Here is an 11,245-nt window from a genome sequence, read left to right on the forward strand (position 1 = left end):
ATTTTTAAAAGCAAGTTAATACCCCTTATCTTAGTCGACTGGGCCTCCACCTATCCTTAACCAGCGTATTAAAATGACTGGTAGAATTTGAGTTTAGTCTGTATTAAATGAGAACATTATAGCAGTATTCAATTCCTAAATTTGGTTTCCTTTGCTGAGGTTGTATAAGAGAATGGCCCTTTTATGGGGAAATGTATGACGAAATATTTAGAGCTAAAGGGTCATTGTATCTGTAACTTTCTCTTACATGGTGAAGTAATAATGGTAGTATAATTATATGCATGCGTGCATCCACACATGTGCACATATAAGAACAGATGAGTAAGGAGAAAGAAAGCGAGACATAAGCCATGCATTTTATGTGACATTGTGCGAAAGTGTTTACAACTGATATGTCTGGCTGAAGGACATGGGAGTTCGTTATACGATTTTTGCAACTTATGCGTAAGTTTGAATGTTTTTTCAAAATAAATAGTTAAAAAGCCTTAGCATTAACAAGACGAACCATCCCCAACTTTACCCAAGGGTGTCATTTATTTCGGGATACAAATCGGGCGAGTTCTATTTTCTCTCCAGTATACAACATTACTGGTCAAAACAGATTGAAAGCAAATGACGGTACGTAATAAGACAGTCGGCACGTGTTTCCAAGTGCAGAAGTTTAACGGAGTCGGGCATTTTCCCGATTCCCTCGGGAGGTCCGGGGCTATTGTTTCAAACGAGCAGAACCCAGGACGAGCACGTTCATCATATGCCGATTGGCGAGCTCACTGCGAATTAGGAATAAATAGATTTTGAAGAAGAAACTGGAGTCAACAAGCTTCTGGCACCTGAAGATCGGAAGAAAACCAACGAGACTCTCGAACAGGTGCACGGGCCGGACGGCGGTCGGCGTAAAACGCTCAAAACGGGAGCCGGTGCCTGGAAACGGAGGTGACCCATTTGGCAGAAGACATCGGCGCGGCCGAAATTCCGGAACAGGCGGAGGAAATGCACAGGACCAGTAAAGGAAGAGGTCGTAAGCGACTAAGGCCAGACTGCGGGACCTGGAAGTCCTCGAGGACCGCGATGAGCTCCGCCATACAGACAGTTCTAGAATAAAACGAGGCCTGGAACCCTCGGAAAGCCGTCAGGTGAGTGTGACTCCGAGAGGAGAGCAGAGTCCGCCATTCCTGGGGCGACGGCGCACGTTCGAGGCGCACGCTGAGTCACGATCTGAAAAGGGTTGTTTCGAACCTTAAACCGTCAGTTAAGCACATAGAACAGGAACACACGACAACCTTCATCACGATCACATGACCGACCCAAGGCCATCGAACACTGAGTCGCCAGAAACTTCGGGACAGAATGACATGGCCGATGGGCGATGGGCCAGGAGAACGCTGGCTCTCCGCAGCTCCCGGGCGTCCTGGAAAGTTCCAGAAAGACCTGGGCCAGGAAGGGCCCCTCTCTCAGTTCGCATGGGGACCCGCCAAGCAGGTGCTGAGGAAGGAGGAAGGAGGGCTGAGGGAGAGTCGGAGGAGGAGGAGGGGGAGGGGGAGGGGGGAGGCCTGACGAGGACACTGGGCGCCCAGGCCAAACGAGGAAGCTCGAGCGGGCCTCTGAGACCCCAGCTAAGTGAAGTCTCTCCGGGGAAACTCCCCACAAACGCGGAACTGACCTAATTACTGGTCCTCGCAGGGAGCACCCCCTGCACCCACTGCGGGGCGAAAATCAAGCGCTCCGATGAGTGACAAGGTTATGTGACCACAGTGAGTGCGGTTTCTCACCCATCGCGATCCCCCAAATGCGAGTTTCTCCCCAGGACTGAGGTATTTTAGTTTCGCTCATCGTGACGTCCTTTGTGTTAAACCCCTGGCACTGAAGAATATCGTAATCGTGTGGGTGACGGATGACTGATTTCGCGTGGTAGTCACTTCACAGTATACGCATCCAATCATTATGTCACACGCCTTAAACGTACACAATGTTATATGTTAATTGTATCACAATAGAACTAGGGAAAGAGTTTAAAATAAACTCCTGGCACAATTTTAGTGTGTGTGAAAAAATATATGACCTGCAGTAGAGTGTGAAAAGCCAGGACTCTGGGCTGAGGTGATCGGGGAGCGAGGACGTGAGTGTGGGTGACGTGGGCGCACGGGGACTGCGTGGGCACCCCCGTCCCCAGACACCCCCGTCCCCAGACGCCCCCGTCCCCAGACACCCCCGGCCCCAGACGCCCCCGTGTCTCTCTGATTCTCTCTCAATCCTGCTTTGCGTTTTGGCATCATTTTCTCCGCTCGCAGCCCAGCCTCATCCCAGCCACGAGGGGACGACGATGCGCGGCCGGTGACGATCCGGCATGACCCGGGGTGGGGGAGGCGGGCAGTCCCCCAGGAACAGGCCCCGTTGCCAAGAGGATGGCAGTGAGCGGACGGGACAGAGGGAACGACAGCTGCCACCTCGACAGGTGTCCAAACTTAACTTGCGAATTTGCCTGACGTTGGTGATGACAATACAGCATTATATGGTGCGAAAAAGCAAAAGATGCACGTTTTTCAAAGTGTCGCGTTTTCCGTGCTGACGGGACACCGGTTCTCAGCCGCGCGGGCGGGTCCCGCATCCCGGGTTCGCAGAGCCACACGGACTGGGCTGCCGGGCTCGGAACCACCGGGCTCGTGCCTGCCCTTAGAAACACGGTGACGCGTCTTGTCTCCACGGAACCCAAAGGCTCAGCTCGCTCGAGGTCGTGGCTCAGGCCCAGCGGTCATGCTAGGGTCAGCGAGATCGCGGGCATCCGTTCCGTTCAGCAGCCCGAGGCCGTCGACAGAAGCCTGGGCGAGCTGGCTGGGCTAGTGCAAGGCCGTCTGTGGTCCCCGACCCAACCCTCGCACGTGGCGCCCCCCCTTCCCCCATCCCCCGCCCGCTTCACCTGCTGGTCTGTGGGACAATGACAACGGCGTCTGCATCACGGGGGTGCTGAGAAGGTCGAACCCAGCCCCGAAGGTCAGGACCGGGAGAAAGGCCTTTGCTTTCTAACTGGGCACCCCCCGCCCCCTGGCGTGAGGGGAAGGGGGCCCGAGGACAGACGGTGTGCGTCTCCCGGGCATCGGTCGCATCTGGAGATGCGGGTGGGAACACCTCATCCTGAAGCTGGAGCAAACACGCGTACTGTAAGGAAAGAAAGGAAAAGGGGTCAGGATTTTAGTAAAACACGCGCCTTTGAAGAGGTCTTGCTCTCGATGCCAGCTGGGCCCCGGATGGCGGTGACCTCACGTCCGCCTGACGGCGAGGTCTCCAGGGTGCGATGCCCTGTTCCTTCCTCTCTTTTTTCTCCGATGGTCTGTAAATGTAAATGTAGCCTGGAAGCCTCACTCGAACCTGGTCACGGAACACTCTAGAACTCAAGCAGTTTGGACTCGTTTTGCCCGGAAGGCTGGGCCTCGGGGGTAGGAGACACCACACGCTTTCTGGCAAAAACGGTTGGCCCAAGATCCGACATCCCACATACCACGTGTGTTTCTTCCGCTGGGCACCTCGCACCTCACAGCAATACGGGGGTCCTGTTAGCAAGGGAGAAACTGGGCCACGGGCATAGGGTGGGCAGCCGGCAGTGTCGGCCGCCACGGGAGAGACGCTGCCACTTGCTGGGCCTGGCGCTGGCTTTGCCCTGGTCCCGAGGAAGATGGCCGCGAAGAGCCTGTGACAGGTGCTGGGAGCACTCAGGGATGCAGTTCCCCAGCACAGATGGGGCAGGGGCTTCGCCCGAGTGACCTTGGTCAGGGTTACTCTCGGGTTTTATTTTGTTTTGCTCCAAAGCAGGGTTGCCCCCCACAACCCGCCGCAGGTGAGTCCTGGCCAAGCGGCCCCTGCCATTCGCCTCTCGCTGGCCGCTTCGCCTCGACTTCCCTTCGGCTGCCTGAGGTGGTCAGTAGCTGCGCCCCCGTCGCGTTGGGGTGAGCGCACCGGCAGCCTTCGGAGTCTGGGCCGTGGCAGGGGCGACTCTGCCTCTGTTCCAGACCCCGAGTGCCGCTCTTAGTTTCAGAGCTGTCTTATCATCTGGAAAGACTGCATCTCAGCAGAATTTCACGTTCTCTTGCCAAATTTCTTCTTACTTAGAACTAACGATGGATTTCTCCTTTGCATGTTGAAATGATATTTTGCAGCAACTTCGGTTCCGAAATGAGTTCGAAGTTCAGTTTTGTTCTTGCATTTTATGGTGACGACTTAGTATAAAAAGATAATTTGCAATGTTTAAGCGCTTTTCTTATGTCATAGATCAATGCATCTTTAATTTTCCTAAGTACAGATCATGAGATTCACGCCGAACTAGTCTTCACTCTAACGTCCCAATTCCAGTGAGTAAGCTCCAATACGCTTAGGACGAAAGGCACAGAAACTCCTGCTTGAGTAAAGGTCCTGATGTGTCCTAAGCGGTCGCTAGCGAGACATGCTGTTGGGAGAATCTCAGCACGGTGACGACGTGCCTCGTTTGGGGGGCCTGTCTCGTCTGCCGTATGTGCCCCTTTTCATCCCCGCTCTGTGGCTCTTTGGGTGTTTGCACAAGGGCCTGTGGGCGCCTCCTTATCTGCTCCATGCTGCCATTTTCCACGCACTGCAGCCATCCATGTTTCTGTGTTGTAAAAAAAAAAAAAAAAAAAAAATTCAACCGAGTCAGGTATAAAGATCTTATTGGCTTTATCCAGTGATTCCTGAATCTGGCAGCATCCGGTCGGCATAGAGAAAGGAGCTCCCAGAGGCTGCGCAAAATGACAGACTTTTATAGGCAGATGGAGCAGGACAAGGACGTGATTCGAGGCGAAAGAGTGGGTTGATTATCCCTTTTGGGGACGACGGTGTCCCTCAGGCAGATGGCCTCGCGAGTGCTGCTCAGGATTCCTGATGGACTGGCTGAAAACCCCACTTCCGAGAGAGCTGAAACCGTCATCGAGTCTCGGTTTGGTGACGTGGGGGTTCGAGCCGGTTAGAGCCGGTTCTCTCATTTTAATGACGTTCCATCTAATCTAATCCTGCACGAGATTCCATGGAGAGCGCCGTACCCTGCGCGTTTCATCCGCTCTTGCTGTGTGGCTTAGGGCTGCGGAGATGGCACCGAGGTGAGGCGTAAGGGGCCAGGAGAAGCCAGCGTGGTGGCATCAGATGGACGAGAGCCGGGCCGGGGGCAGCAGAGACCCTGCGGGGGCCCAGCCTGGCGTGGGCGGAGAACAGGAATAAGGCCGGGGTGACGGGGGGTGAGGGACGCTGGAGGAGGGGTCCTAGAGGCAGGAAGGGGCAGGGCGGACCCCAGCCTCCCGGAAAGAGGTCCTGTGGGGAGCTCAGAGGCAGAGCCAGCCGATGACCCTTGGCCAGCCGACACGCATCGACGTCCACTGTGCGCCAAGGTCCCACGTGCCTGACGGTCTGGTTAGGTGTCATGGTTGTTACTGGACTGGGGAGGAAACTGAGGTGCTAAGTCAGGTCATTACCGAGAGACAGGAAGGAAGTGCCATGCCCGGATTTCAACCCAGAGAGACGGGGCCCCTGACCCACAGGCTCCTGTCCCTCAGCTCGCTTGACCCCGAGCACTGAGTGAGTGGACCGGACTCGGCTGCTGACATGTCCCCTGGTCCTCTGAAGACGACTCGAGGACAGAACGTGGGCCGATCTGGAAGGTTCCCAAAGCTGGGCAACCAGCAATGAGAGGAACCAAACTAAATAAGGACAAAGCTGTCCGTGTTGTCACGGGTCGATCGCTGCGTTTGGACTTGACCGGACGGTGAGGGACCAACGCACCGGCTGGCATTCCGTGAGGGACACCGCGCCACCGCGGCTGAGAGGAACAGACGCCACTCCGCTGCCCGGGACAACGAAACGGTGAGGCGCAGCACACACACGCCTCCGCATCGGGGCGGGGGCCTCCCCGAAGTCCGGGCCTGGGCTGCACGGCGCTGCGCTTGGAACCCTGAAATCGTTGTGGGACCCCCGCCCCTGTCCAGGCGTAGAGGGACCAGCGAGCTCCCAGCCCAACATCAGCGGAGGTTGAGGGCCTCGGCTTGGCTGGCCGTGTCACTAAACTGTGCCGGAGAAGGGTCTTTGTAGAAAGGTGTCTCGGCTTCTCCTGGCCTAAGGCCTCCGCATGGGGGGAAAGTGTGAACAGCAGAAACTGCAGAGAAACTGCCTGAAGGCTGGAGAAGCCCAGCCCCCCACTGCCCGGCTCCCCCGCGCCCCCTGCCCCCACCTCCTTCCACGCGGGGCCCAGGCCCACTCGGCCGTGTTAGCGCGGGTGGCGGCCCCAGGTGTTGGGGGTTCAAAGTGAGATTCGGAAGAATCAAGAGCAGAGAAGGAAAGACAGGACGCAGACAAATGCTGCTCTCACGAGAGCTGTGGGGAAGCCCGGCCGAGCGGCTGAGACGGACGTCACCGTCCCGTAGCTGTCCCCACCCAGAAGTTCTCTTTACCGACCGGAAGCACCGGCCACAAAGCTTAATTTTGGCTTAATTTCCTAAAAGTGCGTCAGGATGACGTCGGTGTCACCGGAGTAATATGCGAGCTTCGTGTGTCGGGGCCCAGGAATCCATGTTGTCACTGAGGTCCTCCGATAGTCCCCGTGATCCTCACGACTGGGCCGACGTGGGTTCCACAACCTGCCTGTGCCGTTGGTGCCCGATGACATTCGGCCGGCAGGAAATTAAAGGATGGTCTGTGATCACGGCCCTCCTCCAGGGGACGCTGGAGGTGACCGTGTTCTGACTTATCTGTAATAAATTCCCCACCAAAGGCCTCGGGGGCTTGAAGAGTCGCGACCAGGCAGTCATCTTCGTCCTTCCGTCCCTCTGCCTCTGTATTCCCGTTTCTTGGTTTATTTTTGTCTGTTCGAAATGTCCCTGCCCTGATATTCCGTCGCTGGTGATGCAGCTGGGTTTGACTTGCACCCCAAGTCCCACACTCACGGGAAGTTCTCCAGGAGGTACGTTCCTTCTGGAATATACACGGCGCCCACTTTAAATGTGCTTTTACACAGTGATATTCAGTCTTTTCACAGATACGCGACATAACTGCCACTCTGCAAGATGGTTTCAAACCTATTTCCCAGTGAAAAGAATCAGATACATCCAACCAGTCAGGAAGAAACCAGCCCAGTGTGAATCTCAGAAGTAAACTCACGTGCCCCAGTCCTTGGAGACGGTCAGGGCCTGTGGGACGTGGAGACGGAGAAAAGGGATGGTTATCCTTGAGGATGACGTCACGGTTCCCTCGGGGGTGGGCGTGGAGTCCAGACGGGCAGGACCGCGTGGCTGGCGGGTGAGGCAAACACGAAGCCAAATACTGAAGACACACGTGCTGCGGTGCTGCCCACTGAGGGGCCCGGAGCCCGGGGAGGGGACTCCCCGCAACCCCCAACGAGGCCCTGTGCTCGAACCCGGCACTTCCCGGCCCAAGGCTGCTGCCTGGCCCTGGGCGCCCCATCTGACATCACCCAGGGGTGCTGCCACGGAGCAGGGCCCCCCATCTGACGTCGCCAGGGGTTCTGCCACGGAGCAGCAAGACGGTGGCAGCCCAGTGAGACGGGGCGTCTTGCAGCAAAGCGCGGCGGCTGCGGTGTGGGGAGCCGGGAGTTCCTGGAAGGTCAGGGGCCGGCGTCAGAGCCTCGGTCCAGCTGACACGCACTGAGCACGCCGGCCCCCAGGCCACCCCCGGCAGCAGAGTGAGTCCTGGTCGTTTGCAGGAACAAGTGTCTCCCTCCTTTAGTGGCCAGTTCAGGCCCCGGCCATTAGCATTTGAATCGGGCAGCGCTGCGTCTCTGGTGGGAGAGCCTTTGTTGCTGCAATTTAGGGGCGTCACTAATTTTCTAGCCCCCTTTCATCAGGTCGGATCGTTGGGGGAGTGGGGGTGTGTGGGAGAAGTGTGGTCTGGCCTCGGAAATGCAAACGCGGCTCCCGCTCAGGAGCGGCCCCACGCCCCCCTCACCCCGTGTGCCTGCGGCAGCCCCGTGGACTCTGGTGGTCCCCCCTCTCCCCCCAGCAGCTGCCCTTCTGCTCAGAAATGGGCCGAATGTCTTCAGAATGTTCTTTACTGGGATAAAACCAATCCGAACAATCTTGGCGGCACCGTGGGCCTGGGCCCCTCTGCGCCTCTGACCCATCCCCTCCGCACCAGGAGTGGAGGGGAAGCTGCCTGGCTCATCCGGGGGCCGGCAGCGTCCGAGCAGCTGTGAACAGCCCCCCGAGTCGGCGTGAGCACTTTGCACCAGCATTTAATGTGCACACTTAGGAGGCGACCCATTCGCCTCTGTAGCTAGGAAAAGCCGCACGTTTTTGGTTTAAAAAGACCGAAGACCCAGTTTTCAAAACCGTCTGTTTGCGGCGTTTCCTTTAATCGGCGTCTCGTTTTCTTCCACTGTGGACCTAGAGACCAGAGGTCTGGGATGCGGGTGACGCCGCTGGCTGGGGACCCACGTGAGGAAAACGTGGCCTTGGCGGAGGCCGCCAGACCGAGGGCGGGGTCCAGCAAGGCCGCACGTGTCAGTTCGCACGGGGCGCTCCTCACGGTCCGCAGGAGCTCTGCTTCCCGGGCCCAGTGGACGGTGATGGGCTGACAACATCCTCCCCAAGCGTCCACCCAATGCTCCTGGCAACACCCCAGGGTCGCGTGAGCCTGGAGCCCCAGGGCCAGGGAGGTGCCCAGGACGCCTGGCCGCCGGGTGGCCGGTCTCAGGCTCCGGCTGGGAAGGTCCTGCTGTGGCAGCTGCGCTGGCCCATCCTGCTCTGTCCTGCACGCTCGGAGCCGGCCTGGCGGACGACACCCCACCTCTGCCACCTTCGGCCCAAGACCAGGTTCGGCAGCACGTGAAGTTGGTGACATTAAAAGGCACCTTCGGAGGGCACCCTCGCACAACGGACCACGGCGAGTGGACTATTCTGGCTGAAATACTTTCGAGCCCCACTCCACGCCCATCCAGATGGCAGGAGAACTCCCTCCCCCGAGACTGGGAGTGGCCCACGCCCTTCCCACCACCTCCTCCAGGAAGCCCTCCAGGATTTATCACCTTCACCGCTAGCTCCTGCCTAAGCCGAGGCTGGAAACTGCCCTTCTGGAGTTGCATTCCTTCGTTGTTTGAGCCCCGTAAGTGCCACAAGGGCAGGTACCTCATCTCCTGATGGCTGTGTACCCTCCCACAGGCCTGAGGACTTTTCCAAGAAAAGCAATTTGTCAAACAGCGGCTCCCCGGGAGCTGATAAAAGGCTGTTGGTTTGTGTCGCGATGTTTGCGGTTTCGTGTGTGCGGAGGCAGACGGCAGGCAGGGCTTCAGGCACCGGTCTCGTCGCTGCGGGAAGGGACGCCACGCTGGGCCGCTGCACTCAGCGCAGTGCTCCTCTGCCTCCTGGCATCCCCGCCCGGCCCGGGACCCCCAAGTCGGTGCTGGGGCCCCCCGCGGGGGCCGCCCCGTGCTTCACTTCTGCTGTCCCGGCCTCACCAGGAGAAGACGGGGAAGAAGGCTGAAGCGCCCTGGGGCCCAGCCCGGGGCAGCCTTGGTCGCCGTGACCGCCGGCCATTACTCTGCTGGACCCAGTGTTTGTGTCCTCGAAACAGATGACGACAGTTACCATTCTGTGCCCTCACGGACCTGTCCTGAAGCCAGGCGAGAGCGGCCGAGGGCTGCAGTCACCACCGCAGGCAATATATGGGGGAGGACGTCCTGGCCACTGTCACTGGGGGGTCCGTATGTGACATGAGGGCCACCCACGGGTCTCCGGCCTCCAGCCTCTGGTGCCGGCAGAGGCCCGAGCGGAATTCCCTCCAGGAGACAGTCTCCCCGTCTCCGTCCACTGTCACGGGGCAGATGCGTGCTGTCTCTGTCATTAGCACGGAGAGGGGAGTGGCAGCGAGGGGGACGCACCACACGAGTGGCTCTGCGGACACGCACGTCCCTCGACCTCTCGCGGCCGTCCGAGCACGTGCCATCCCGGCGCCTCCTGCAGGTCGGAGAACAGGCTCGGGGAGGCAGGTGCACGTCGTGCCCACGGCCGGAGGGGTCGGCTACCTGGGGGTCCCCCCTTCAGCCACGGACACTGCCCCGGCCCCCGGCTTCTGGGCGTGGGCCCGTTTTGTGCCTGGTTTTGTTTTCAGGACGCTGAAGAGGGGGAAGGCGAGGGCGGGTTCGCGGGTCCTCGTGGTGGCCGGTCCCGTGCTTCGTGCCAGTCCGCACCGCCGGGCCGCCCGGGGGTGTGGGCAGCGTGGGCTCCGGAAACGTCCGCTGTGGTCACCGCTGTTCCTTTCAAGGTGAGCGCGAGCCAAAGGCTCGCAGCGGGGAAGGGACCGAGGGGCTTCTGACGGCAGCCCCCGAGTGTCGCAGGGGCCCCGAGCCGACAGCTCGCTCCTCCGTTGGCTTTTCTCCCTTCGCTGCTGCCCAGATGCGGGCGGGACGGCCGTGCCGGGGTCCGCTGGCCCGGCCGGGTCTGGGAGCGCAATGCGAGGCTCTGCCTGAGCTCGGGGGCGCGGGCCGGTGAGGGGCCGGCCCCGGGGGCTGACCGCACAGCGCCTTCCCCGCTGTCACCAGCCCAGGACGCTCGGCGCGGGCCTGACACGTGTAGGAGGGCTGCCTGTAAGCGGCGCCACCCACGAGCGTCAGGGGCGAAGCCACCTCCACTGGCGCTGAGCCGCGTTTCTGTTTCGGGTCTTGACAGGGCGGTTAGTTTTGGTTTTGGAGAAATAAAAACATAGTCACGTGTCTACCTCAAAAACGAAACCGAACCAAGACGGCGCCCTGCTTCCCGCGGTCTGGCGTCCTGCCCCGCTGTCCACCGGCTCCGCATGGCCCGGCGAGGCCACCCCCGGGGCGGCCGTCACAGCGAGGGACTCGCAGGGTGTTGCCACGGCCGAAACGGTATTAGCAAATACCGTACTATCTTGTAAAAATACCAAACGGTGTATGATGAAAAAGTTTCAATGTGAATGAAGAAATACACATTTCCGTGATCGTCGCTAGTCCAACCTCACCAAATTCTGCTTTAACAATTATTTATCACATTCCGAATACAATGAAAACAATAACGAAAAAGGAAGTAATCTTGTTCGCCCCTAGAAGCTGGGTCACATGTTCCCAGGTTGACACATGCAGCGTGGACACTTGCCCCGAGGGACTGGGTCGGAGGACCGTGGCCAGCTGGGCAGTGGCCTGGAGCACTGCCTCCTCGCAGCTTCCCCAAACGGGGCAGCACAGCCGGTCAAAAAGATTCCAGGCGGAAAAAAAGAGGGGGACACC

The sequence above is a fragment of the Pteropus vampyrus genome, unplaced genomic scaffold (assembly GCF_000151845.1).
Source record: "Pteropus vampyrus isolate Shadow unplaced genomic scaffold, Pvam_2.0 Scaffold492, whole genome shotgun sequence".
NCBI classification, from domain to species: domain Eukaryota; kingdom Metazoa; phylum Chordata; class Mammalia; order Chiroptera; family Pteropodidae; genus Pteropus; species Pteropus vampyrus.